Source organism: Sapajus apella, unplaced genomic scaffold, assembly GCF_009761245.1.
Source record: "Sapajus apella isolate SASKATOON/1434 unplaced genomic scaffold, GSC_monkey_1.0 scaffold35, whole genome shotgun sequence".
NCBI lineage: Eukaryota > Metazoa > Chordata > Mammalia > Primates > Cebidae > Sapajus > Sapajus apella.
The window spans coordinates 6585315-6590263 of record NW_022436975.1 but is presented as its reverse complement, the minus strand read 5'-3'; the positions used below and the strand labels follow the sequence as shown (position 1 = coordinate 6590263).

The window sequence follows — 4949 nt, the reverse complement described above, 5'->3', positions numbered from 1 at the left end:
TTTTGCATGGAGGAAATTAACACATAGGAAAGGCAATTCCAGGAAGGAGAGCAATTGTCATAGCTGGGGGACAATTTCTAGGTTTAAGATGCTTGTTCATATTGTTTGCTGAAAAGAGTGAGTATAAAGGTAAAGAATGATAAGACCAATGCCTCTTTAATTTTAGTGGAAATTATTTACTGTAAATAAAGCTCGTAATAAACTTACATTCATTAAATCTAAATACAAATAGTTTTTTATTCCTTAATAGCATGAAGGATATTTCACATTTTTCTTTTACTAGTCTTCCCCATTCTGAAGGTATTTATTTGTTTATTTATTTATTTTAGCATTCCGAAATCTTATTTAATAGAACTTTTTTCATGACACTTCTTGGAATGTAAACAGCTTGGTGTAAAGAAGCTCAAACTGATGGCTAAAGACTTGCATGACTGCCTAAGGCAGGGTCTTGACAGCTACCCATCCCTAACAGGTTTTACTAAAACTCTGTGGAACAACGAAGGAGAAGGTATATTCCTCCCTTTCCAAATGCTCCTCTTCCTGGAAGGTTGTTTTACAAGCACCAGCTTCTGAAAGCAGCAGCCTCCCCCTCAGTCATTTTGGCACCAGCACTTCCGGCTGCACACTTTGGAACATGTCCCCCCTTGAGTCTGACGTCGGAAGAGCATGTCCGTCCACTTCCACTTCAGAGAGGGTCGGTGGCGTCTGGCAACCCTGTTGTCCAAGGTTCTATCCTTTGATCACAGAAATTGGTCTCAGTTTAGTGGCTTTCTTGCTGATTCCAGCATCATGACGGCTATTCACCACATCTGTCACATTCTTATAGGACTCAGGAGCCTCTTCCATAACCAATTTGGGTGAAGCAACATTGATTGCAATTTCCATATCTGCCCATTTGTCTAAGACATCCTGGAAATCTAAATTACGTCCAGATTTTGCTCGGGACAATGCTCGGCTCACTCCATGGCAGGTTGTTCCAAAGGGCTCAGTCATGCCCTGTTCAGCGCCAGTAAGAAGATAACTTCAGGTTCCCATGGTGCCACCCGTGAGCCCTGGTTGCCTGGTGAGTTGGTATCAACAGCAATGAGGGGACGGTGGGAGGGAACGCGCGGGCAGATTCCTTCCTGTGTACTAACAGTGTCCATTCCTTTCTGTCCACCACGTGCTGCCCCACTTGGGCAATGTTGTGAGAAACTTCACAGATCACGTGGAGGCCCAAGTCCTCAGGGATTGTGTTGAAGACCTTGGTAAAAGCCTGACGGGTTGAGAAGGTCATGGAAGGATGGCTGACCCAGGCACAGTTCCCAGCTGCTGCCATTCCCTTCGGGTAGTCTTGGCCCTCTGGGGAAGCCGTTTGAGCACAAGCCAACTACTGATCATTGACTGTAATCTTGTCTCTCTTCATGGCCTTCTCCATAGCTACCAGCACATCTGTGGCTACTTGGGGGCCTAAGCCTCTGCTTCCACTGTGGATCATCACATACACCCGTCCTTTATGGCCGACGCCCATTTTCTTAGCAGTGTACTCATTGAAAATCTCATCCACAACCTGGATTTCTGCATAATGGTTGCCTGCTCCCAGGGTCCCCAAATGAGGAAGGCCTCTTTTCTTAGCCCTTGCAGAGACCTTATTGGGGTCAGCCCAGGCTTACCCTTCTCTTAAGGCATACCAGTCCACCCCATCTCCAAGGCCTCCTCCAAGTGTTTGGGATTCATTGGAATGACACCTTTTGATCCCACCCCAAAAGGAATGTGGTCAAACATAGCTTGGGCAAGTTGCTCCTTCACAGGCCGGACATCACTTTCATCTAAATTGGTTCTTAGCAAGCGGACACCACAGTTGATGTCATACCCAGCACCACCTGGGGATACCACTGCTTCAGGGTCATTCATATCAAAGGCTGCCATATTCCCAGTAGCAAACCCATATCCTGAATGGACATCAGCAAGCCCAATAGATTGATGAACAATTCCAGGCAGGGCTGCCACATTGCCAATCTGTTTCATGGCTGGCAGGAAGCACCAACACCACCACCTCGACAGGCATTCCTTAATTCCTCAAACATCAATTTCTCCAGAGCATCATTCATATAGAAAACGCCTTCAACCTGCATGTTGGGCACAGAGCCCTTCTTGATCCTCCAGCAGGTTTTATTGATTTTTTCCAAGAGCCACAGCTCATCACTATAGTTGCAACTCATGGCGGAGACAACGATAGCAAAACTCAGGCTCCACTTTGAAGAGACGTTGCTGCGTCGTCCGGCTTCCCAGAGCCCCGCCTTCCAAGACTAAATCAATGTCACAAGTGGACAGTGGTGGATCTAATGCTGACCCATTAACTCTTTTCTTATCATACTTTTTTTTTCTTTTTTGAGACAGAGTCTTGCTCTTTCGGCCATGCTGAAGTGCAGTGGCTGATCTTGGCTCACTGCAACCTCCACCTCCCGGGTTCAAGTGATTATCCCGCCTCAGCTTCCCGAGTAGCCGGGATTACAGGTGTGTGCCACCACACCTGGCTAATTTTCGTATTATTAGTAGAGACAGGGTTTCACTGTGCTGGCCAGGTTAGTCTCAAACTTGTGACCTCAGGGTTTCACCATGCTGACCAGGCTAGTCTCGAACTTGTGATCCACCTACCTCGGCCTTCCGAAGTGCTGGGATTACAGGCGGGAGCCACTGCACCTGGCCAATTCATTCTTTAAAAGTGTACAAATTCAGTGGCTTCTAGTATATTCAGGTATCTTAAACCATCCTCACCATTAATTTTTAAATGTTTTCATGACCCCAACAAGAAACTTTTAGCAGTTTATCCCCCCAGATATGGCTCAAAGAAAGCACTACCCTATTTCATATCTCTATATGACTTTTAGGTACGTTTCATTTTTGCCTATTGAGACATTTCACAGAAATGGAGTTATACCATATGTGATCTTTTATGACTGGCTTCTCTTAGTGCAATGTTTTCAAGGCTCAGTTGTGTTGTAGCATATATCAGTACTTCATTTGTTTCTATGGCTGAATAATAGTCCATTATGTGCTATGCCACATTTTATTTCTCCATTCACCAGGCGATAGACATGTGGATTGTTTGTTTCCACGTTTAGACTGCTACGAACAGTGCTGCTATGAACATCTGTGTACAAGTTTTTTTTTTATTTTTTATTTTTTATTTATTATTATTTTTTAAGATGGGGTTTCACCATGTTGGTCAGGCTGGTCATGAACTCCCGACCTCAGGTGATCCACCCACCTTGGCCTCCAAAGTGCTTGGATTACAGTCGTGAGCCACCACGCCCGGCCCAAGTTTTTTATCTTTATAATTGTTTTTGATGGAATTGCTGGGCCATAGGGTAACTAGGCTTAACCATTTTAGGAACCGACAGATTGTTTTCCAAAGTGATGGCATCATTTACAAATCCTACCAACCGTGTACCAAGGCTCCAATTTCTCCATATTCTCACCAGTACTTTGTATTATCAGTCCTTTTCATTACGGCCATCAGATTGGGTATGCGTCCTACCCCACTGTGGTTTTGACTTGCATTTCCCTAATGACTAACGATATCAAAGATCTTTTCATGTACTTATTGGCTATTTGTGTATGTTCTTTGAAAAAATGTTCAGACTCTTTTCCCATTTTAAATTGAGTTTTTTTAAAAAGATAATTGAGCCTTAAAAGTTATGTTTATGTTTTAGATACAAGTTCCTTATGAGATATATGATTTGTAAATGATTTCTCCCTGGTTGCCTTTTCACTGTCCCAATGATATCCTTGGAAACACAAAAATTATTAATTTTGACAAAGTGTGTTTTGTTTTGTTTTTCTTAGGTTGTCTCTGCTTTTGGTGTCAGATCTAAGAACGAACCGCCTAATCTAAGATCATGAAAATTTATGTTTTATGAATTTCAGTTTTGGTTCTTACATTTAGGTGTCTGAAACATTTTTAAAGTTTTACTTATTTTTTTATTATAGTAAAATACACGTAAAATAAATTTACTATCTTACGATTTACATTTTAAGTGTACAATTCAGTAGTGTTGATTGCATTCATATTCTGGTGCCACCATTGCCACCGTCCATCTCCAGAAAGGTTTTGCCTTCCCAAAAGTGAGCTGTATCCATTAACAACAATCCCAGTTTCTCCCTGCCTTCAGCCCTGACAATCAGTATTCGACTTTTTGTCTCTATGAATTTGATTACCTCTTACAAGTGGAATCCAACAGTCTTTGTCTTTTTCTGATTGGCCAATTTCATTTAGCATAATGCCCCCAAGGTTCATGCATGTTGTAGCATGTGTCATAATTCCTTTCTTTTAAGGCCAAATAATATCCCATTACATGTATATATTACTTTTTTAAAAATAATAGAGACAAGGTCTCATTATGTTGCCAAGGTTGATCTTGAACTCCTGGGCTCAAGCAATCCTCCTGTCTCAGCCTCCCAAAGTGCTGGGATTACAGGCATGAACTACTGCACCCAGCCTATATATTACATTTTATTTAGGTGTTTGATCCATTTTGATTTAAGTGTCATTTATGGTATGAGGTAGGAGTCCAACTTCCTTGTTTTCACTGTGGATATCCAGTTGTCTCCGCACCATTTGTGGCCAGTTTATTCTTAGCACAGAGAAGTAATTGAAATTTAAATAATGTCATTATTTCAAACTCAAATTTCTGGGGAAAACCATTTTAAAGACTGTTTCAAAAGATACAGAACACATTCAGGATACTTTGCATATAGGTGACTCTGTATTTCAAGACAAATATAACAAACAACATGTGATATTGTTGTTTCTTCCTTGTTCCCTATAATTTTATTATTTTCCTTTTTTTTTTTTTTTTTTTTTTTCCTTTTTTTTTTTTTTTTTTAGAGACAAGGTCTCACTATGTTGCCCAGGCTGGTGTTGAACTCCTTAGCTCAAGCCATCCTCCTGCCTTAACCTCCCAAAG

General features: G+C 41.7%; 1 pseudogene; it reads right to left on the bottom strand.

Annotated features, from left to right (window-relative positions):
* Nucleotides 1-329: 329 nt before the first annotated feature.
* LOC116563467 lies at nucleotides 330-2222 on the bottom strand (annotated as a pseudogene).
* Between the last annotated feature and the right edge of the window lie 2727 nt (nucleotides 2223-4949).